The sequence below is a fragment of the Oncorhynchus nerka genome, linkage group LG18 (genome assembly GCF_034236695.1).
Source record: "Oncorhynchus nerka isolate Pitt River linkage group LG18, Oner_Uvic_2.0, whole genome shotgun sequence".
NCBI lineage: Eukaryota > Metazoa > Chordata > Actinopteri > Salmoniformes > Salmonidae > Oncorhynchus > Oncorhynchus nerka.
In genome coordinates this window covers 778,183-802,555 of record NC_088413.1, presented here as the reverse complement: position 1 = coordinate 802,555, position 24,373 = coordinate 778,183, and the positions used below count along the sequence as shown (strand labels likewise).

Sequence of the window (24,373 nt, the reverse complement as noted above, 5' to 3'; positions counted from 1 at the left end):
AGTAGCGCACCAAGCGGCTGGGTTGGTCAACTACACTTCATCCTGATAGATACTGGAGAGAGAAATAAGACCACGCTGAAAACCTGCCAAATCAACTTTTGTAGTTCCCAAATAGATGTTGTCGTTACGTTGTTGTTCATTTAAATCCATTTCAATTCAAGGGCCTTTATTGGCATGGGAAACATATGTTAAAGTAAGTGAGGTAGATAATATACAAAAGTGAAATAAACAATACAAATTAACAGTAAACATTACACATACAGAAGCTGCAAAAGAATAATAAAGACATTTATGTCATATTGTTGTAACAATGTACAAATGGTTAATAAACAAAAGGGAAAATAAATAAGCACAAATATGGGTTGTAATTTACAATGGTGTTAAATCATTCTCTTTTACATTTATTAAATATCTGCAACTTTGGTACACTGGCATACTATAAGTGCCTTGTCTGCTATTCTAATTTATTTGGTACAGTATTGAATACTCCTTCCAAACCTCTTAAATTATATTCCGGCCATGCACAAACCTAGAATCAGTTTTCCCCTTCCCTCCCCCCACAACTTCAACCCCTATCCATTCAGGGAACTTCTAAATACTGACCTGGGATCAGCATCTCTTGTCGGGTTTTTATGTTCCTGCATCTAAAAAAAGAAAAGAAGGGGGAAGTTGGAGTTTGGTTTTTCCGAGTCCCGCTTGATGAGGTGTGTTGCAGTACCCCGGTCAGACCGAGGACGGCGCCGTCCACCCAGCGTCCACAGAGGGGACATTCAAACTGCTGAGACTGGCTGCTGAGACTGGAGACACGGAGCTTTGTGCCGAAACTAAAAACACACACACAACCTCATGAATTAAAACCGCTCATTGGTGAGGTAAATATGATACAGGAATTACATGTTGGGTTTATTTTTGGTGGACCGCGGCTACTGTTTTTGCAGATATTTTTGGCTCATAGTTGTATGTGTACAAAAAAGCTTTCTTTTGTTATAATTGTGATGTTGGAGAGGGAGGGCGACGATTGCATTTTTTACAACCAAGAGAAGTAAGCGCCACTGTAAGGAAACGATGTGAAGAGAGAGACAGAGACAGAGAGAGCTTGAAGTTGAAACAAACATAACGAAGTTGATTTATCTTTATTTTCCTGGACAAATAAAGTTGTTTTTTACTTCTAAACGCTAAACATGACAGGAAGTCGTTCGCAGGAAGAGGTCTTGAGAATAACTATTATTCGTGAATTTAATTTCTGTCTCTTTTGGTAACAACAGTGATGTGCAAATGTGATGGTGTTCTCTGTGAGTAGTTTGAGGCCTAGGCTAATAATGCTAACGATGCTAACAACGCTAACGATGCTAACAACGCTAACATTTCTAAAATAGCTAAAAATGCTAGCTGGTTAGCTTAGCTTAGCATACACAGTGCGGGTCTTGTGAACCAACTACCATAGCTAGCTAGCTAGCATCGCAACTCCTCTTGCAATAGTAGTATGTTTATTTTTATAGATATTCATTTGATTTGTCGGACTCGTTCAACATACACACAGGTGTAATGGTATATATATTGTATTTGAAATCGCAAACCAAACTGGTGGCTACAAAACATCTAACGTTAATCTTTATGTAAGAACATGCGATTGCAGAGCGGATATCGCGCTGTTTAGCTAACATGCTAACTAGCACAGCCAGGATTTTTACATTTTTTAATTATACAAAAAAAACTACTTCATTCAGGGAGACATTTCCCCCTAGTCGACTGACGCGTTCCTATTCCCCTCGCAGTCTATCGCATAAATAATAATCAGAAGCACAAAACAGTGTTTTAAAACGATGTTTTTTTGAGAAGTGCGGTAGAATGGTTGTGTTGATTTGTGTTTTGTTTGCTGGCCTATAGAGGCCAGTAGAGGACTGTGTGGATTAAAACGACGACAAGCATGGAGTTCCCGCAGCAGCAGAAACCGGCGGGGGACAGCAAGATCACCTACCCGCCTGGAGTGAAGGAAATCACGGAGAAGATAAGCAACGATGAGGTGGTGAAACGGCTGAAGGTTAGTCGGTTAAAACCAACCCCCCTCCCTCCCCATGGCCATCTGTCAAGTCTCACTGAGCTAGGATGTGTTCAGGTGGTTTGCAGAGACCTAGTGAGCTTGGGGGGGGGTTTCTCACTGTAAACATACTGTAGCTATATCTCTTCAGACTCACTACATCAATGTCCAGCACACTGGCCGATTACTAATAACGCCCGAGTTAAGTCGTACACTAGTATAGGCAGGGAGAGAGAGAGAGAGAGAGGCTGAGATGGAGGTAAAAACAATCATAGCTTTTTCAGAGACGGTAGCTATCTATGGTCAGGATTATTATTATTTTTCTTCCAATAACATTGCTACTCTGCTGGGAAGCCAGAGGTGTTATAGGTGACGTTGTCATGGTACCGGACCACAGGTCATAGATCTAGAACACCGTGACTGTCGGCGTTCTTTATGACGTCGTTGTGTATGTGACGTCATGCACTGTCTTGTGTACCTGCGGTATGATGTCATGAATGGGGGGACCGAAGGGGTGGGGGGACCGACCACCTCTATGGAAACCTCTCTGTGTGTCTGCTACTGTTTTTTGTTCTGCGGAGGATAGACAGACAGAGGGCCGACAGACAGGCAGGGGGCCGACAGACAGGCAGGGGGCCGGCAGACAGGCAGGGGGCCGGCAGACAGGCAGGCACGCAGAGTGCCAACAGACAGGCAGAGGGCCAACAGACAGACAGGCACGCAGAGGGCCAACAGACAGACAGACAGACAGGCACGCAGAGGGCCAACAGACAGGCAGGCAGGCACGCAGAGGACCAACAGACAGGCAGGCAGGCAGAGGGCCAACAGACAGGCAGACAGGCAGAGGGCCAACAGACAGACAGGCAGGCACGCAGAGGGCCAACAGACAGGCAGGCAGGCACGCAGAGGGCCAACAGACAGGCAGGCAGGCAGGCAGAGGGCCAACAGACAGGCAGGCAGGCAGGCAGAGGGCCAACAGACAGGCAGGCAGGCAGAGGGCCAACAGACAGGCAGGCAGGCAGAGGGCCAACAGACAGACAGACAGGCAGAGGGCCAACAGACAGACAGGCAGGGGAGGGCCAACAGACAGGCAGGCAGGCAGACAGGCAGGCAGACAGGCAGGCAGGCGCAGAGGGCCAACAGACAGGCAGGCACGGGCCAACAGACAGACAGGCCAACAGACAGGCAGGGGCCAACAGACAGACAGACAGACAGGCACGCAGAGGGCCAACAGACAGGCCAGGCAGGCAGGCACGCAGAGGGCCAACAGACAGGCAGGCAGGCAGAGGGCCAACAGACAGGCAGACAGGCAGAGGGCCAACAGACAGACAGGCAGGCACGGCAGAGGGCCAACAGGCAGAGGGCAGGCAGGCAGGCAGCAGGGGGCCAACAGACAGGCAGGCAGGCGCAGAGGGCCAACAGACAGGCAGGCCAGGCAGGCAGAGGGCCAACAGGCAGAGGGCCAACAGGCAGAGGGCCAGGGCAGAGGGCCAACAGACAGGCAGGCAGGCAGGCAGGCGGAGGGCCAACAGACAGACAGGCAGGCAGAGGGCCAACAGACAGACAGGCAGGCCAGGACAGACAGGCACGCAGAGGGCCAACAGGCAGGCAGGCAGACAGACAGGCGGAGGGCCAACAGACAGACAGGCAGGCGGAGGACCAACAGACAGGCAGGCAGGCAGAGGGCCAACAGACAGGCAGGCACGCAGAGGGCCAACAGGCAGACAGACAGGCAGAGGGCCAACAGACAGGCAGGCAGGCACGCAGAGGGCCAACAGGCAGGCAGGCAGGCCAGGCAGGGCCAGACAGGCAGGCAGAGGGCCAACAGGCAGAGGGCCAACAGGCAGGCAGGCACGCAGAGGGCCAGACAGGCAGGCAGGCACGCAGAGGGCCAACAGGCAGGCAGGCACGCAGAGGGCCAACAGGCAGAGGGCCAACAGGCAGGCAGAGGGCCAACAGGCAGGCAGGCAGCCAGGGTCAACAGGCAGGCAGGCACGCAGAGGGCCAACAGGGCAGGCAGGAGGGCCACAGGCAGAGGGCCAACAGGCAGGCAGGCAGAGGCCAAGGGCTGAGGGCCAACAGGCAGAGGGCCAACAGGGCAGAGGGCCAACAGGCAGAGGGCCAACAGGCAGAGGGCCAGGCAGGCAGAGGCCAACAGGCTGAGGGCCAACAGACAGGCAGGCAGGCAGGCAGGCAGGAGGGCCAACAGACAGACAGGCACGCAGAGGGCCAACAGACAGACAGGCACGCAGAGGGCCAACAGGCAGAGGGCCAACAGGCAGACAGGCAGGCGGAGGGCCAACAGACAGACAGGCAGGCGGAGGACCAACAGACAGGCAGGCCGGCACGCAGAGGGCCAACAGGCAGAGGGCCAACAGGCAGAGGGCCAACAGGCAGACAGGCAGGCGGAGGGCCAACAGGCAGACAGGCAGGCGGAGGGCCAACAGACAGACAGGCAGGCGGAGGGCCAACAGACAGGCAGGCAGGCACGCAGAGGGCCAACAGGCAGAGGGCCAACAGACAGACAGGCAGGCGGAGGGCCAACAGACAGACAGGCACGCACGCAGAGGGCCAACAGACAGACAGACAGGCACGCAGAGGGCCAACAGGCAGAGGGCCAACAGACAGACAGGCAGGCGGAGGGCCAACAGACAGGCAGGCAGGCGGAGGGCCAACAGACAGGCAGAGGGCCAACAGACAGACAGACAGGCAGAGGGCCAACAGACAGGCAGAGTGCCAACAGACAGACAGAGGACAGGCAGGCAGGCACGCAGAGTGCCAACAGACAGGCAGAGGACAGGCAGGCAGGCACGCAGAGCAACAGACAGGCAGAGGGCCAACAGACAGGCAGAGGGCCAGCAGACAGGCAGAGTGCCAACAGACAGACAGAGGACAGGCAGGCAGGCACGCAGAGTGCCAACAGACAGGCAGAGGACAGGCAGGCAGGCACGCAGAGCAACAGACAGGCAGAGGGCCGACAGACAGACAGACAGACAGGCAGGCGGAGGCCGAGTTTAAAAATGCTTCTACCCTGACTTGGGCAGGAGCTCATCGGAACTGAGAACCAGCACCTCTCATGTTCTACTGCTTGAGTTCCTGTGACTCGTATATTAGCTCCAAAGTATTGTGGAGCTCCTGCAACTAAACATAAACAGAACTGGGCCAGTACCTAAACATAAACAGAACTGGGCCAGTACCTAAACATAAACAGAACTGGGCCAGTACCTAAACATAAACAGAACTGGGCCAGTACCTAAATATAAACAGAACTGGGCCAGTACCTAAACAGAACCTATTTCAGTCCAAGTCCAAGCACTGAGCTAAACTATAGTAACTCCCTTACACAGATGTTTAAATGAGCTGTGTCTGTGAATGGGAGCCGTTTGGACAGTCTTAGTGACGGTTGTAGCTGCTTTGTGGGATGTGTCTGTGAATGGGAGCCGTTTGGACAGTCTTAGTGACAGTTGTAGCTGCTTTGTGGGATGTGTCTGTGAATGGGAGCCGTTTGGACAGTCTTAGTGACGGTTGTAGCTGCTTTGTGTGATGTGTCTGTGAATGGGAGCCGTGTGGACAGTCTTAGTGACGGTTGTAGCTGCTTTGTGGGATGTGTCTGTGAATGGGAGCCGTTTGGACAGTCTTAGTGACGGTTGTAGCTGCTTTGTGGGATGTGTCTGTGAATGGGAGCCGTTTGGACAGTCTTAGTGACGGTTGTAGCTGCTTTGTGTGATGTGTCTGTGAATGGGAGCCGTGTGGACAGTCTTAGTGACGGTTGTAGCTGCTTTGTGTGATGTATTGTTGTCTCTACCTTCTTTTCCCTTTGTGCTGTTGTCTGGGCCCAATAATGGTTGTACCTTGTGTTGCTACCATGTTGTGTTTCTACCTTGTTGATGTTGTCATGTGTTGCTACCTTGTTGTTGCTGCCATGTTGTTGCTACCTTGTTGTTGCTACCTTGTTGATGTTGTCATGTGTTGCTACCATGTTGTGTTGCTACCATGTTGTTGTCATGTTTTGTTGCTACTATGTTGATGTTGTCATGTGTTGCTACCATGTTGTGTTGCTACCATGTTGTGTTGCTACCATGTTGTTGTCATGTTGTGTTGCTGCCATGTTGTGTTGTTGCCATGTTGTGTTGCTACCATATTGTTGTCATGTTGTGTTGCTACCATGTTGTTGTCATGTTGTGCTGCTACCGTGTTGATGTTGTCATGTTGTGTTGCTACCGTGTTGATGTTGTCATGTTGTGTTGCTACCGTGTTGATGTTGTCATGTTGTGTTGTTGTCATGTTGTGTTGCTACCATGTTGTTGTCATGTTGTGTTGCTACCATGTTGTTGTCATGTTGTGTTGCTACCATGTTGTTGTCATGTTGTGCTGCTACCGTGTTGATGTTGTCATGTTGTGCTGCTACCGTGTTGATGTTGTCATGTTGTGTTGCTACCGTGTTGATGTTGTCATGTTGTGTTGCTACCATGTTGTCATGTTGTGTTGCTACCATGTTGTTGCCATGTTGTGTTGCTACCATGTTGTTGTCATGTTGTGTTGCTACTATGTTGATGTTGTCATGTGTTGCTACCATGTTGTGTTGCTACCATATTGTGTTGCTACCATGTTGTTGTCATGTGGTGTTGCTACCATGTTGTTGTCATGTTGTGTTGCTACTATGTTGATGTTGTCATGTGTTGCTACCATGTTGTGTTGCTACCATGTTGTCATGTTGCGTTGCTACCATGCTCTAGTCATGCTATGTTGTCTTAGGTCTCTCTTTATGTAGTGTTGTCTCTCTTGTCATGCTATGTTGTCTTAGGTCTCTCTTTATGTAGTGTTGTCTCTCTTGTCATGCTATGTTGTCTTAGGTCTCTCTTTATGTAGTGTTGTCTCTCTAGTCATGCTATGTTGTTGTCTTAGGTCTCTCTTTATGTAGTGTTGTCTCTCTAGTCATGCTATGTTGTTGTCTTAGGTCTCTCTTTATGTAGTGTTGTCTCTCTAGTCATGCTATGTTGTTGTCTTAGGTCTCTCTTTATGTAGTGTTGTCTCTCTAGTCATGCTATGTTGTTGTCTTAGGTCTCTCTTTATGTAGTGTTATCTCTCTAGTCATGCTATGTTGTCTTAGGTCTCTCTTTATGTAGTGTTGTCTCTAGTCATGCTATGTTGTTGTCTTAGGTCTCTCTTTATGTAGTGTTGTCTCTCTTTATGTAGTGTTGTCTCTCTAGTCATGCTATGTTGTTGTCTTAGGTCTCTCTTTATGTAGTGTTGTCTCTCTAGTCATGCTATGTTGTTGTCTTAGGTCTCTCTTTATGGAGTGTTGTCTCTTATGTAGTGTTGTCTCTCTAGTCATGCTATGTTGTCTTAGGTCTCTCTTTATGGAGTGTTGTCTCTCTAGTCATGCTATGTTGTTGTCTTAGGTCTCTCTTTATGTAGTGTTGTCTCTCTTGTCATGCTATGTTGTTGTCTTAGGTCTCTCTTTATGGAGTGTTGTCTCTCTTTATGGAGTGTTGTCTCTCTTTATGGAGTGTTGTCTCTCTTTATGTAGTGTTGTCTCTCTAGTCATGCTATGTTGTTGTCTTAGGTCTCTCTTTATGTAGTGTTGTCTCTCTTTATGTAGTGTTGTCTCTCTTTATGTAGTGTTGTCTCTCTTGTCATGCTATGTTGTTGTCTTAGGTCTCTCTTTATGTAGTGTTGTCTCTCTTGTCATGCTATGTTGTCTTAGGTCTCTCTTTATGTAGTGTTGTCTCTCTTGTCATGCTATGTTGTTGTCTTAGGTCTCTCTTTATGGAGTGTTGTCTCTCTAGTCATGCTATGTTGTTGTCTTAGGTCTCTCTTTATGTAGTGTTGTCTCTCTTGTCATGCTATGTTGTTGTCTTAGGTCTCTCTTTATGTAGTGTTGTCTCTCTAGTCATGCTATGTTGTTGTCTTAGGTCTCTCTTTATGTAGTGTTGTCTCTCTTTATGTAGTGTTGTCTCTCTTTATGTAGTGTTGTCTCTCTAGTCATGCTATGTTGTTGTCTTAGGTCTCTCTTTATGTAGTGTTGTCTCTCTAGTCATGCTATGTTGTTGTCTTAGGTCTCTCTTTATGTAGTGTTGTCTCTCTTTATGTAGTGTTGTCTCTCTTTATGTAGTGTTGTCTCTTTATGGAGTGTTGTCTCTCTTGTCATGCCATGTTGTTGTCATAGGTCTCTCTTTATGTAGTGTTGTCTCTCTAGTCATGCTATGTTGTTGTCTTAGGTCTCTCTTTATGTAGTGTTGTCTCTCTTGTCATGCTATGTTGTCTTAGGTCTCTCTTTATGTAGTGTTGTCTCTCTAGTCATGCTATGTTGTTGTCTTAGGTCTCTCTTTATGGAGTGTTGTCTCTCTTTATGTAGTGTTGTCTCTCTAGTCATGCTATGTTGTTGTCTTAGGTCTCTCTTTATGTAGTGTTGTCTCTCTAGTCATGCTATGTTGTTGTCTTAGGTCTCTCTTTATGTAGTGTTGTCTCTCTAGTCATGCTATGTTGTTGTCTTAGGTCTCTCTTTATGGAGTGTTGTCTCTCTTTATGTAGTGTTGTCTCTCTAGTCATGCTATGTTGTTGTCTTAGGTCTCTCTTTATGTAGTGTTGTCTCTCTAGTCATGCTATGTTGTTGTCTTAGGTCTATGTAGTGTTGTCTCTCTTTATGTAGTGTTGTCTCTCTAGTCATGCTATGTTGTTGTCTTAGGTCTCTCTTTATGGAGTGTTGTCTCTTATGTAGTGTTGTCTCTCTAGTCATGCTATGTTGTTGTCTTAGGTCTATGTAGTGTTGTCTCTCTTTATGTAGTGTTGTCTCTCTAGTCATGCTATGTTGTTGTCTTAGGTCTCTTTATGTAGTGTTGTCTCTCTTGTCATGCTATGTTGTTGTCTTAGGTCTCTCTTTATGTAGTGTTGTCTCTCTTGTCATGCTATGTTGTTGTCTTAGGTCTCTCTTTATGTAGTGTTGTCTCTCTTTATGGAGTGTTGTCTCTCTTTATGTAGTGTTGTCTCTCTAGTCATGCTATGTTGTTGTCTTAGGTCTCTCTTTATGTAGTGTTGTCTCGTCATGCTATGTTGTCTTAGGTCTCTCTTTATGTAGTGTTGTCTCTCTTGTCATGCTATGTTGTTGTCTTAGGTCTCTCTTTATGGAGTGTTGTCTCTCTAGTCATGCTATGTTGTTGTCTTAGGTCTCTCTTTATGTAGTGTTGTCTCTCTTGTCATGCTATGTTGTTGTCTTAGGTCTCTCTTTATGGAGTGTTGTCTCTCTAGTCATGCTATGTTGTTGTCTTAGGTCTCTCTTTATGTAGTGTTGTCTCTCTTGTCATGCTATGTTGTTGTCTTAGGTCTCTCTTTATGTAGTGTTGTCTCTCTTGTCATGCTATGTTGTTGTCTTAGGTCTCTCTTTATGGAGTGTTGTCTCTCTAGTCATGCTATGTTGTTGTCTTAGGTCTCTCTTTATGTAGTGTTGTCTCTCTTGTCATGCTATGTTGTTGTCTTAGGTCTCTCTTTATGGAGTGTTGTCTCTTTATGTAGTGTTGTCTCTCTAGTCATGCTATGTTGTTGTCTTAGGTCTCTCTTTATGGAGTGTTGTCTCTCTTTATGTAGTGTTGTCTCTCTTTATGTAGTGTTGTCTCTCTAGTCATGCTATGTTGTTGTCTTAGGTCTCTCTTTATGTAGTGTTGTCTCTCTAGTCATGCTATGTTGTTGTCTTAGGTCTATGTAGTGTTGTCTCTCTTTATGGAGTGTTGTCTCTCTAGTCATGCTATGTTGTTGTCTTAGGTCTCTCTTTATGGAGTGTTGTCTCTCTTTATGTAGTGTTGTCTCTCTAGTCATGCTATGTTGTTGTCTTAGGTCTATCTTTATGTAGTGTTGTCTCTCTTTATGTAGTGTTGTCTCTCTAGTCATGCTATGTTGTTGTCTTAGGTCTCTCTTTATGGAGTGTTGTCTCTTATGTAGTGTTGTCTCTCTAGTCATGCTATGTTGTTGTCTTAGGTCTATGTAGTGTTGTCTCTCTTTATGTAGTGTTGTCTCTCTAGTCATGCTATGTTGTTGTCTTAGGTCTCTTTATGTAGTGTTGTCTCTCTTGTCATGCTATGTTGTTGTCTTAGGTCTCTCTTTATGTAGTGTTGTCTCTCTTGTCATGCTATGTTGTTGTCTTAGGTCTCTCTTTATGTAGTGTTGTCTCTCTTTATGGAGTGTTGTCTCTCTTTATGTAGTGTTGTCTCTCTAGTCATGCTATGTTGTTGTCTTAGGTCTCTCTTTATGTAGTGTTGTCTCGTCATGCTATGTTGTCTTAGGTCTCTCTTTATGTAGTGTTGTCTCTCTTGTCATGCTATGTTGTTGTCTTAGGTCTCTCTTTATGGAGTGTTGTCTCTCTAGTCATGCTATGTTGTTGTCTTAGGTCTCTCTTTATGTAGTGTTGTCTCTCTTTATGTAGTGTTGTCTCTCTAGTCATGCTATGTTGTTGTCTTAGGTCTCTCTTTATGTAGTGTTGTCTCTCTTTATGTAGTGTTGTCTCTCTAGTCATGCTATGTTGTTGTCTTAGGTCTCTCTTTATGTAGTGTTGTCTCTCTTTATGTAGTGTTGTCTCTCTTTATGGAGTGTTGTCTCTTTATGGAGTGTTGTCTCTCTTGTCATGCCATGTTGTTGTCATAGGTCTCTCTTTATGTAGTGTTGTCTCTCTAGTCATGCTATGTTGTTGTCTTAGGTCTCTCTTTATGTAGTGTTGTCTCTCTTGTCATGCTATGTTGTTGTCTTAGGTCTCTCTTTATGTAGTGTTGTCTCTCTTGTCATGCTATGTTGTTGTCTTAGGTCTCTCTTTATGGAGTGTTGTCTCTCTTTATGTAGTGTTGTCTCTTGTCATGCTATGTTGTCTTAGGTCTCTCTTTATGTAGTGTTGTCTCTCTTGTCATGCTATGTTGTTGTCTTAGGTCTCTCTTTATGTAGTGTTGTCTCTCTTTATGTAGTGTTGTCTCTCTTTATGTAGTGTTGTCTCTCTTTATGGAGTGTTGTCTCTCTAGTCATGCTATGTTGTTGTCTTAGGTCTCTCTTTATGTAGTGTTGTCTCTCTTGTCATGCTATGTTGTCTTAGGTCTCTCTTTATGTAGTGTTGTCTCTCTTGTCATGCCATGTTGTTGTCATAGGTCTCTCTTTATGTAGTGTTGTCTCTCTAGTCATGCTATGTTGTTGTCTTAGGTCTCTCTTTATGTAGTGTTGTCTCTCTTGTCATGCTATGTTGTCTTAGGTCTCTCTTTATCTAGTGTTGTCTCTCTAGTCATGCTATGTTGTTGTCTTAGGTCTCTCTTTATGGAGTATGGTCTCTCTTTATGGAGTATTGTCTCTCTTTATGGAGTGTTGTCTCTCTTTATGTAGTGTTGTCTCTCTAGTCATGCTATGTTGTTGTCTTAGGTCTCTCTTTATGTAGTGTTGTCTCTCTTGTCATGCTATGTTGTCTTAGGTCTCTCTTTATGTAGTGTTGTCTCTCTTGTCATGCTATGTTGTTGTCTCTCTTTATGTAGTGTCTCTCTTTATGTAGTGTTGTCTCTCTTTCATGCTATGTTGTTGTCTTAGGTCTCTCTTTATGTAGTGTTGTCTCTCTTTCATGTATGTTGTCTCTCTTTATGTAGTGTTGTCTCTTTATGTAGTGTTGTCTCTCTTGTCATGCTATGTTGTCTGGTCTCTCTTTATGTAGTCTCTCTTTATGTAGTGTTGTCTCTCTAGTCATGCTATGTTGTTGTCTTAGGTCTCTCTTTATGTAGTGTTGTCTCTCTTGTCATGCTATGTTGTCTTAGGTCTCTCTTTATGTAGTGTTGTCTCTCTTGTCATGCTATGTTGTCTTAGGTCTCTCTTTATGTAGTGTTGTCTCTCTTTATGTAGTGTTGTCTCTCTTTATGTAGTGTTGTCTCTCTTTATGTAGTGTTGTCTCTCTTTATGTAGTGTTGTCTCTCTTTATGGAGTGTTGTCTCTCTTTATGGAGTGTTGTCTCTCTTGTCATGCTATGTTGTCTTAGGTCTCTCTTTATGTAGTGTTGTCTCTCTTGTCATGCTATGTTGTTGTCTTAGGTCTCTCTTTATGTAGTGTTGTCTCTCTTGTCATGCTATGTTGTTGTCTTAGGTCTCTCTTTATGTAGTGTTGTCTCTCTTTATGTCAGTGTTGTCTCTTGTCATGTATGTTGTCTTAGGTCTCTCTTTATGTAGTGTTGTCTCTCTTGTCATGCTATGTTGTCTGTCTTAGGTCTCTCTTTATGTAGTGTTGTCTCTCTTTATGTAGTGTTGTCTCTTTATGTAGTGTTGTCTCTCTTTATGGAGTGTTGTCTCTCTTGTCATGCTATGTTGTTGTCTTAGGTCTCTCTTTATGTAGTGTTGTCTCTCTTGTCATGCTATGTTGTCTTAGGTCTCTCTTTATGTAGTGTTGTCTCTCTTGTCATGCCATGTTGTTGTCATAGGTCTCTCTTTATGTAGTGTTGTCTCTCTAGTCATGCTATGTTGTTGTCTTAGGTCTCTCTTTATGTAGTGTTGTCTCTCTTGTCATGCTATGTTTGTCTTAGGTCTCTCTTTATCTAGTGTTGTCTCTCTAGTCATGCTATGTTGTTGTCTTAGGTCTCTCTTTATGGAGTGTTGTCTCTCTTTATGGAGTGTTGTCTCTCTTTATGGAGTGTTGTCTCTCTTTATGTAGTGTTGTCTCTCTAGTCATGCTATGTTGTTGTCTTAGGTCTCTTTTATGTAGTGTTGTCTCTCTTGTCATGCTATGTTGTCTTAGGTCTCTCTTTATGTAGTGTTGTCTCTCTTGTCATGCTATGTTGTCTTAGGTCTCTCTTTATGTAGTGTTGTCTCTCTTTATGTAGTGTTGTCTCTCTTTATGTAGTGTTGTCTCTCTTTATGTAGTGTTGTCTCTCTTTATGTAGTGTTGTCTCTTTATGTAGTGTTGTCTCTCTTGTCATGCTATGTTGTCTTAGGTCTCTCTTTATGTAGTGTTGTCTCTCTTTATGTAGTGTTGTCTCTCTAGTCATGCTATGTTGTTGTCTTAGGTCTCTCTTTATGTAGTGTTGTCTCTCTTGTCATGCTATGTTGTCTTAGGTCTCTCTTTATGTAGTGTTGTCTCTCTTGTCATGCTATGTTGTCTTAGGTCTCTCTTTATGTAGTGTTGTCTCTCTTTATGTAGTGTTGTCTCTCTTTATGTAGTGTTGTCTCTCTTTATGTAGTGTTGTCTCTCTTTATGTAGTGTTGTCTCTCTTTATGGAGTGTTGTCTCTCTTTATGTAGTGTTGTCTCTCTTGTCATGCTATGTTGTCTTAGGTCTCTCTTTATGTAGTGTTGTCTCTCTTTATGTAGTGTTGTCTCTCTTTATGGAGTGTTGTCTCTTTTATGGAGTGTTGTCTCTCTTTATGTAGTGTTGTCTCTCTTGCCGTGATGTGTTTTGTCCTCTTGATATTTTATTTTTAATGTTTAATCTTTATCTCCAGTGTCCTTTTGTAGCTCCGTCATTCTAAATGAGAATTTGTTCTTAGTTGCCTCGTTAAATGAAAATAGATAATATCCTGTTTTGTAGAAGAATAGATACATAGTCACGAGAACAGCCGTCCATGACGAGAGATGCCAGGTCATCTTTATGTTCAAGCCCCTTCCTGTCACTATGGCAACCGGACTGTGAACCAGGTACTGCTGCAGCCTCTTCTTCCTGGGTCTTGTCAAATAGCACCCTATTCCCTATAGTGCACTACTTTAGACCAGAGCCCTTTCCCTATATAGTGGTACTACTATAGTCTCCCTATTCCCTTATAGTGGTACTACTATAGACCAGTCCCTATTCCCTATATAGTGCACTACTTAAACCAGAGCCCTATTCCCTTATATGGTACTACTTAGACCAGAGCCCTATTCCCTATATAGTGGTACTACTTTAGTCCAGAGCCCTATTCCCTATATAGTGCACTACTATAGACCAGAGCCCTATTCCCTACTATAGTCCAGAGCCCTATTCCCTATATAGTGGTACTACTTTAGACCAGAGCCCTATTCCCTATATAGTGGTACTGTTTAGTCCAGAGCCCTATTCCCTATATAGTGCTCTCTTTAGACCAGAGCCCTATTCCTCTATATAGTGGTACTACTTGTCCAGAGCCCTATTCTATATAGTGGTACTACTATAGACTCCCTTTCCCTATATAGTGTACTATAAACCAGAGCCCTATTCCCTATATAGTGGTACTACTATAGACCAGAGCCCTATTCCCTATATAGTGGTCTCTCTTTAGTCCAGAGCCCTATTCCCTCTATAGTGCATACTATAGACCAGAGCCCTATTCCTACTATAGTCCAGAGCCCTATTCCTATATAGTGTTGTCTCTCTTTAGACCAGAGCCCTATTCCCTATATAGTGGTACTACTTTAGACCAGAGCCCTATTCCCTATATAGTGCACTACTTTAGACCAGAGGCCTCTTTATGGAGTATGGTCTCTCTTTATGGAGTATTGTCTCTCTTTATGGAGTGTTGTCTCTCTTTATGTAGTGTTGTCTCTCTAGTCATGCTATGTTGTTGTCTTAGGTCTCTCTTTATGTAGTGTTGTCTCTCTTGTCATGCTATGTTGTCTTAGGTCTCTCTTTATGTAGTGTTGTCTCTCTTGTCATGCTATGTTGTCTTAGGTCTCTCTTTATGTAGTGTTGTCTCTCTTTATGTAGTGTTGTCTCTCTTTATGTAGTGTTGTCTCTCTTTATGTAGTGTTGTCTCTCTTTATGTAGTGTTGTCTCTCTTTATGTAGTGTTGTCTCTTTATGTAGTGTTGTCTCTCTTGTCATGCTATGTTGTCTTAGGTCTCTCTTTATGTAGTGTTGTCTCTCTTTATGTAGTGTTGTCTCTCTAGTCATGCTATGTTGTTGTCTTAGGTCTCTCTTTATGTAGTGTTGTCTCTCTTGTCATGCTATGTTGTCTTAGGTCTCTCTTTATGTAGTGTTGTCTCTCTTGTCATGCTATGTTGTCTTAGGTCTCTCTTTATGTAGTGTTGTCTCTCTTTATGTAGTGTTGTCTCTCTTTATGTAGTGTTGTCTCTCTTTATGTAGTGTTGTCTCTCTTTATGGAGTGTTGTCTCTCTTTATGTAGTGTTGTCTCTCTTGTCATGCTATGTTGTCTTAGGTCTCTCTTTATGTAGTGTTGTCTCTCTTTATGTAGTGTTGTCTCTCTTTATGGAGTGTTGTCTCTCTTTATGGAGTGTTGTCTCTCTTTATGTAGTGTTGTCTCTCTTGCCGTGATGTGTGTTTTGTCCGATATTGATATTTTATTTTTAATGTTTAATCCCAGCCCCCATCTCCACAAGGAGTCCTTTTGGTAGGCCGTCATTCTAAATGAGAATTTGTTCTTAGTTGCCTCGTTAAATGAAAATAGATAATATCCTGTTTTGTAGAAGAATAGATACATAGAGCACGAGAACAGCCGTCCATGACGAGAGATGCCAGGTCATCTACGATGTTCAAGCCCCTTCCTGTCACTATGGCAACCGGACTGTGAACCAGGTACTGCTGCAGCCTCTTCTTCCTGGGTCTAGGTCAAATAGCACCCTATTCCCTATATAGTGCACTACTATAGACCAGAGCCCTATTCCCTATATAGTGGTACTACTATAGACCAGAGCCCTATTCCCTATATAGTGGTACTACTATTCCTAGAGAGCCATTCCCTATATAGCCCTATTCCCTATATAGTGCACTACTATAGACCAGAGCCCTATTCCCTATATAGTGGTACTACTATAGACCAGAGCCCTATTCCCTATATAGTGGTACTACTTTAGACCAGAGCCCTATTCCCTATATAGTGGTACTACTTTAGACCAGAGCCCTATTCCCTATATAGTGCACTACTTTAGACCAGAGGCCTATTCCCTATATAGTGCACTACTTTAGACCAGAGCCCTATTCCCTATATAGTGGTACTACTTTAGTCCAGAGCCCTATTCCCTATATAGTGCACTACTATAGACCAGAGCCCTATTCCCTACTATAGTCCAGAGCCCTATTCCCTATATAGTGCACTACTATAGACCAGATCCCTATTCCCTAATAGTGTACTACTATAGACCAGAGCCCTATTCCCTATATAGTGGTACTACTTTAGTCCAGAGCCTTATTCCCTATATAGTGCACTACTTTAGACCAGAGCCCTATTCCCTATATAGTGCACTACTTCAGACCAGAGCCCTATTCCCTATATAGCGTACTACTACAGACCAGAGCCCTATTCCCTATATAGTGCACTACTATAGACCAGAGCCCTATTCCCTATATAGCGTACTACTACAGACCAGAGCCCTATTCCCTATATAGTGGTACTACTATAGACCAGAGCCCTATTCCCTATATAGTGCACTACTTCAGACCAGAGCCCTATTCCCTATATAGCGTACTACTACAGACCAGAGCCCTATTCCCTATATAGTGCACTACTATAGACCAGAGCCCTATTCCCTATATAGCGTACTACTACAGACCAGAGCCCTATTCCCTATATAGTGGTACTACTATAGACCAGAGCCCTATTCCCTATATAGTGCACTACTATAGACCAGAGCCCTATTCCCTATATAGTGCACTACTATAGACCAGAGCCCTATTCCCTATATAGTGGTACTACTATAGACCAGAGCCCTATTCCCTATATAGTACACTACTATAGACCAGAGCCCTATTCCCTATATAGTGGTACTACTATAGACCAGAGCCCTATTCCCTATATAGTGGTACTACTATAGACCCTATTCCCTATATAGTACACTACTAGTGACCAGAACCTCAAAACACTTCTCAGAAGACAACTACTTTATACTAGTCTATCGTTTGTTTTATTGAACTAGGCAAGTCAGTTAAGAACACATGTTTATTTACAACGACGACCAAACCCTAACGCGGATCACATGACAGACTTTCGTTAAAAAAACCTGGTTGGCCGGCTAGCTAGCGCTGGGTATGGGTTCTGACTATATAAAAACACAGCTAGCTAGCTAGCGCTGGGTATGGGTTCTGACTATATAAAAACACAGCTAGCTAGCGCTGGGTATGGGTTCTGACTATATAAAAACCCAGCTAGCTAGCGCTGGGTATGGGTTCTGACTATATAAAAACCCAGCTAGCTAGCTAGCGCTGGGTATGGGTTCTGACTATATAAAAACACAGCTAGCTAGCTAGTTAGCGCTGGGTATGGGTTCTGACTATATAAAAACACAGCTAGCTAGCTAGCTAGCGCTGGGTATGGGTTCTGACTATATAAAAACACAGCTAGCTAGCTAGCGCTGGGTATGGGTGCTGACTATATAAAAACACAGCTAGCTAGCTAGCGCTGGGTATGGGTTCTGACTATATAAAAACACAGCTAGCTAGCTAGCGCTGGGTATGGGTTCTGACTATATATAAACACAGCTAGCTAGCTAGCGCTGGGTATGGGTTCTGACTATATAAAAACACAGCTAGCTAGCTAGCGCTGGGTATGGGTTCTGACTATATAAAAACACAGCTAGCTAGCTAGCGCTGGGTATGGGTTCTGACTATATAAAAACACAGCTAGCTAGCTAGCGCTGGGTATGGGTTCTGACTATATAAAAACACAGCTAGCTAGCTAGCGCTGGGTATGGGTTCTGACTATATAAAAACACAGCTAGCTAGCTAGCTAGCGCTGGGTATGGGTTCTGACTATATAAAAACACAGCTAGCTAGCTAGCGCTGGGTATGGGTTCTGACTATATAAAAACACAGCTAGCTAGCTAGCGCTGGGTATGGGTTCTGACTATATAAAAACACAGCTAGCTAGCTAGCGCTGGGTATGGGTTCTGACTATATAAAAACACAGCTAGCTAGTTAGCGCTGGGTATGGGTTCTGACTATATATAAACACAGCTAGCTAGTTAGCGCTGGGTATGGGTTCTGACTATATAAAAACACAGCTAGCTAGCGCTGGGTATGGGTTCTGACTATATAAAAACACAGCTAGCTAGCGCTGGGTATGGGTTCTGACTATATAAAAACACAGCTAGCTAGCTAGCGCTGGGTATGGGTTCTGACTATATAAAAACACAGCTAGCTAGCGCTGGGTATGGGTTCTGACTATATAAAAACACAGCTAGCTAGCTAGCGCTGGGTATGAGTTCTGACTATATAAAAACACAGCTAGCTAGCGCTGGGTATGGGTTCTGACTATATAAAAACACAGCTAGCTAGCTAGCGCTGGGTATGGGTTCTGACTATATAAAAACACAGCTAGCTAGCTAGCGCTGGGTATGGGTTCTGACTATATATAAACACAGCTAGCTAGTTAGCGCTGGGTATGGGTTCTGACTATATATAAACACAGCTAGCTAGTTAGCGCTGGGTATGGGTTCTGACTATATAAAAACACAGCTAGCTAGCTAGCGCTGGGTATGGGTGCTGACTATATATAAACACAGCTAGCTAGTTAGCGCTGGGTATGGGTTCTGTCTATATAAAAACACAGCTAGCTAGCTAGCGCTGGGTGTGGGTTATGACTATATAAAAACCCAGCTAGCTAGCGCTGGGTATGGGTTCTGACTATATAAAAACACAGCTAGCTAGCTAGCTAGCTAGCGTTGGGTATGGGTTCTGACTATATAAAAACACAGCTAGCTAGCTAGCGCTGGGTATGGGTTCTGACTATATAAAAACACAGCTAGCTAGCGCTGGGTATGGGTTCTGACTATATAAAAACCCAGCTAGCTAGCGCTGGGTATGGGTTCTGACTATATAAAAACCCAGCTAGCTAGCTAGCGCTGGGTATGGGTTCTGACTATATAAAAACACAGCTAGCTAGCTAGTTAGCGCTGGGTATGGGTTCTGACTATATAAAAACACAGCTAGCTAGCTAGCTAGCGCTGGGTATGGGTTCTGACTATATAAAAACACAGCTAGCTAGCTAGCGCTGGGTATGGGTGCTGACTATATAAAAACACAGCTAGCTAGCTAGCGCTGGGTATGGGTTCTGACTATATAAAAACACAGCTAGCTAGCTAGCTAGCTAGCGCTGGGTATGGGTTCTGACTATATAAAAACAGCTAGCTAGCTAGCGCTGGGTATGGGTTCTGACTATATAAAAACACAGCTAGCTAGCTAGCGCTGGGTATGGGTTCTGACTATATAAAAACACAGCTAGCTAGCTAGCGCTGGGTATGGGTTCTGACTATATAAAAACACAGCTAGCTAGCTAGCGCTGGGTATGGGTGCTGACTATATATAAACACAGCTAGCTAGTTAGCGCTGGGTATGGGTTCTGACTATATAAAAACACAGCTAGCTAGCTAGCGCTGGGTATGGGTTCTGACTATATAAAAACACAGCTAGCTAGCTAGCGCTGAGTATGGGTTCTGACTATATAAAAACACAGCTAGCTAGCTAGCGCTGGGTATGGGTTCTGACTATATAAAAACACAGCTAGCTAGCTAGCGCTGGGTATGGGTTCTGACTATATAAAAACACAGCTAGCTAGCTAGCGCTGGGTATGGGTTCTGACTATATAAAAACACAGCTAGCTAGCTAGCTGGGTATGGGTTCTGACTATATAAAAACACAGCTAGCTAGCTAGCTGGGTATGGGTTCTGACTATATAAAAACACAGCTAGCTAGCTAGCGCTGGGTATGGGTTCTGACTATATAAAAACACAGCTAGCTAGCTAGCGCTGGGTATGGGTTCTGACTATATAAAAACACAGCTAGCTAGCTAGCGCTGGGTATGGGTTCTGACTATATAAAAACACAGCTAGCTAGCTAGCGCTGGGTATGGGTTCTGACTATATAAAAACACAGCTAGCTAGCTAGTTAGCGCTGGGTATGGGTTCTGACTATATAAAAACACAGCTAGCTAGCTAGCGCTGGGTATGGGTTCTGACTATATAAAAACACAGCTAGCTAGTTAGCGCTGGGTATGGGTTCTGACTATATAAAAACACAGCTAGCTAGCTAGCGCTGGGTATGGGTTCTGACTATATAAAAACACAGCTAGCTAGTTAGCGCTGGGTATGGGTTCTGACTATATAAAAACACAGCTAGCTAGCTAGCGCTGGGTATGGGTTCTGACTATATAAAAACACAGCTAGCTAGTTAGCGCTGGGTATGGGTTCTGACTATATATAAACACAGCTAGCTAGTTAGCGCTGGGTATGGGTTCTGACTATATAAAAACACAGCTAGCTAGCGCTGGGTATGGGTTCTGACTATATAAAAACACAGCTAGCTAGCGCTGGGTATGGGTTCTGACTATATAAAAACACAGCTAGCTAGCTAGCGCTGGGTATGGGTTCTGACTATATAAAAACACAGCTAGCTAGCGCTGGGTATGGGTTCTGACTATATAAAAACACAGCTAGCTAGCGCTGGGTATGGGTTCTGACTATATAAAAACACAGCTAGCTAGCTAGCGCTGGGTATGGGTTCTGACTATATATAAACACAGCTAGCTAGTTAGCGCTGGGTATGGGTTCTGACTATATATAAACACAGCTAGCTAGTTAGCGCTGGGTATGGGTTCTGACTATATAAAAACACAGCTAGCTAGCTAGCGCTGGGTATGGGTGCTGACTATATATAAACACAGCTAGCTAGTTAGCGCTGGGTATGGGTTCTGACTATATAAAAACACAGCTAGCTAGCTAGCTAGCTAGCGTTGGGTATGGGTTCTGACTATATAAAAACACAGCTAGCTAGCTAGCTAGCTAGCTAGCGCTGGGTATGGGTTCTGACTATATAAAAACACAGCTAGCTAGCGCTGGGTATGGGTTCTGACTATATAAAAACACAGCTAGCTAGCTAGCGCTAGGTATGGGTTCTGACAATATAAAAACACAGCTAGCTAGCTAGCACTGGGTATGGGTTCTGACTATATAAAAACACAGTTGGCTGGCTAGTTAGCACTGGGTATGGGTTCTGACTATATAAAAACCCAGCTAGCTAGCTACCTAGCGCTGGGTGTGGGTTTTGACTATATAGAAACACAGCTAGCTAGCTAGCGCTGGGTATGGGTTTTGACTATATAAAAACACAGCTAGCTAGCTAGCGCTGGGTGTGGGTTATGACTATATAAAAACCCAGCTAGCTAGCGCTGGGTATGGGTTCTGACTATATAAAAACACAGCTAGCTAGCTAGCTAGCGCTGGGTATGGGTTCTGACTATATATAAACACAGCTAGCTAGTTAGCGCTGGGTATGGGTTTTGACTATATAAAAACACAGCTAGCTAGCTAGCGCTAGGTATGGGTTCTGACAATATAAAAACACAGCTAGCTAGCTAGCACTGGGTATGGGTTCTGACTATATAAAAACACAGTTGGCTGGCTAGTTAGCACTGGGTATGGGTTCTGACTATATAAAAACCCAGCTAGCTAGCTACCTAGCGCTGGGTGTGGGTTTTGACTATATAGAAACACAGCTAGCTAGCTAGCGCTGGGTATGGGTTTTGACTATATAAAATCACAGCTAGCTAGCTAGCGCTGGGTGTGGGTTATGACTATATAAAAACCCAGCTAGCTAGCGCTGGGTATGGGTTCTGACTATAAAAAACACAGTGAGCTAGCTTGGGCCTCCTACGCTGGGTATGGGTTCTGACTATATATAAACACAGCTAGCTAGTTAGCGCTGGGTATGGGTTTTGACTATATAAAAACACAGGGCTAGCTAGCTAGCGCTGGGATGGGTTTTGACTATATAAAAACACAGCTAGGTTGATGGGAGGGTATGGGTTCTGACTATATAAAAACACAGTAGCTAGTTAGCAAAGACTGGGTATGGGTTCTGATATATAAAAACCCAGCTAGGAGCTGATTGGGCCTCCTACAAAGACCTGTATGGGTTCTGACTATATAAAAACACAGCTAGCTAGTTAGCGCTGGGTATGGGTTCTGACTATATAAAAGGACAGCTGGCTAGCTAGTGTCTGGCTGTATGGAGTTCTGACTATAAAAACACAGCTAGCTAGCGCTGGGTATGGGTTCTGACTATATAAAAACACAGTGTCTGGCTGCACTGGAGGTTGATGGGTTCTGACTATATAAAATGGGATGGACAGTGTCTGGCTGTGATGGGGCTTGATGGGAAGACTGGCTGTGTGAGGTTGATGGGAGGGGTGTCTGGCTGTGTGGACCTAGTGATGGCTGTCTGATTGGGCTTCCTGGCAAAGACCTTGAGTGATGGCTTCTGATTGGGCCTCCTACAAAGACCTAGTGATGGCTGGCTGATTGGGCCTCCTGGGGGAGACCTAGTGTTGGCTGTTGAGGGGTGTCTGGCAAAGTGCCTTGATTCTGAAGTCAGAAGTGTCTGGATGGGAGGGAAGTGTCTGGCTGTGTGGAGGTTGATGGGAGGGAAGTGTCTGGCTGGGAGGGAAGTGTCTGGCTGTGTGGAGGTTGATGGGAGGGAAGTGTCTGGCTGGGAGGGAAGTGTCTGGCTGTGTGGAGGTTGATGGGAGGGAAGTGTCTGGCTGTGTGGAGGTTGATGGGAGGGAAGTGTCTGGCTGTGTGGAGGTTGATGGGAGGGAAGTGTCTGGCTGTGTGGAGGTTGATGGGATGGAAGTGTCTGGCTGTGTGGAGGTTGATGGGAGGGAAGTGTCTGGCTGTGTGGAGGTTGATGGGAGGGAAGTGTCTGGCTGTGAGGGAAGTGTCTGGCTGTGAGGAGGTTGAGGGAAGTGTCTGGCTGTGAGGGAAGTGTCTGGCTGTGAGGGAAGTGTCTGGCTGTGTGGAGGTAAGTGTCTGGCTGTGTTGAGGTTGGGGGAAGTGTCTGGCTGTGTGGAGGTAAGTGTCTGGCTGTGTGGAGGTTGATGGGAGGGAAGTGTCTGGCTGTGAGGGAAGTGTCTGGCTGTGTGGAGGTTGATGGGAGGGAAGTGTCTGGCTGTGAGGGGGTAAGTGTCTGGCTGTGTGGAGGTTGATGGGAGGGAAGTGTCTGGCTGTGAGGGAAGTGTCTGGCTGTGAGGAGGTAAGTGTCTGGCTGTGTGGAGGTTGATGGGAGGGAAGTGTCTGGCTTTGAGGGAAGTGTCTAGCTGTGAGGGAAGTGTCTAGCTGTGTGGAGGTTGATGGGAGGGAAGTGTCTGGCTGTGTGGAGGTTGATGGGAGGGAAGTGTCTGGCTGTGTGGAGGTTGGATGGAAGCGTCTGGCTGTGTATGGATCCCCTGAGGCAAAAGGCCCATTTTATATATGTCTCTGGCTGTGTCTACAAAGTGCCATACTTTGAACCAGAGCCAATAGGGTGGCTGCGGCTGTGGGGTTCTCTGAGTCCATGTGGTTTATATCAGCTGTCCAGGGTCTTACCATACTCCTCTACTGAGCAGGGTCAAAGGTTCCCCGGCTCCTTTCTCCCAGTCGGCTCCTTTCTCCCAGTCGGCTCCTTTCTCCCAGTCGGCTCCTTTCTCCCAGTCGGCTCCTTTCTCCCAGTCGTCTCCTTTCTCCCAGTCGGTTCCCAGTCGGCTCCTTCCTCCCAGTCGGCTCCTTCCTCCCAGTCGGCTCCTTCCTCCCAGTCGGCTCCTTTCTCCCAGTCGGCTCCTTTCTCCCCCAGTCGGCTCCTCCCGGCTCCTTCCTCCCAGTCGGCCCTTCCTCCCCGTCGCCCCGCTACCTTCCTCCCCGTCGGTCCCCCCGGGCTACCTTCCTCCCCGTCGCCCCCGGCTACCTTCCTCCCCGTCGGTCCCCGGCTACCTTCCTCCCCGTCGGTCCCCGGCTACCTTCCTCCCCGTCGGTCCCCGGCTACCTTCCTCCCCGTCGGTCCCGGCTACCTTCCTCCCGTCGCCCCCGGCTACCTTCCTCCCCGTCGCCCCCCCGGCTACCTTCCTCCCCGTCGCCCCCGCTACCTTCCTCCCCCTCGCCCCCGGCTACCTTCCTCCCGTCGCCCCGGCTACCTTCCTCCCCGTCGGCCCTTCCTCCCCGTCGCCCCCCGGCTACCTTCCTCCCGTCGCCCCCGGCTACCTTCCTCCCCGTCGCCCCCGGCTACCTTCCTCCCCGTCGCCCCCGGCTACCTTCCTCCCCGTCGCCCCCGGCTACCTTCCTCCCCGTCGGTCCCCGGCTACCTTCCTCCCCGTCGGTCCCCGGCTACCTTCCTCCCCGTCGGTCCCGGCTACCTTCCTCCCCGTCGGTCCCCGGCTACCTTCCTCCCCGTCGGTCCCCGGCTACCTTCCTCCCCGTCGGTCCCCGGCTACCTTCCTCCCCGTCGGTCCCGGCTACCTTCCTCCCCGGCGGTCCCCGGCTACCTTCCTCCCCGTCGCCCCCGGCTACCTTCCTCCCCGTCGCCCCCGGCTACCTTCCTCCCCGTCGCCCCCGGCTACCTTCCTCCCCGTCGCCCCCGGCAACCTTCCTCCCCGTCGCCCCCGGCTACCTTCCTCCCCGTCGCCCCCGGCT

The 24,373-nt window shown here is 46.0% G+C and overlaps 1 long non-coding RNA gene across 1 annotated transcript in view; it reads left to right on the top strand.

The window, feature by feature from the left end:
- Window positions 1–689: 689 nt before the first annotated feature.
- LOC135561529 (uncharacterized) overlaps window positions 690–24,373 on the top strand; it is a 31,612-nt gene continuing 7,928 nt past the window's right edge. The window contains exons 1-2 of the long non-coding RNA XR_010459543.1: window positions 690–872; window positions 1,888–2,041. This is a non-coding gene — a long non-coding RNA (uncharacterized LOC135561529). The remainder of the gene's footprint in view (window positions 873–1,887; window positions 2,042–24,373) is intronic.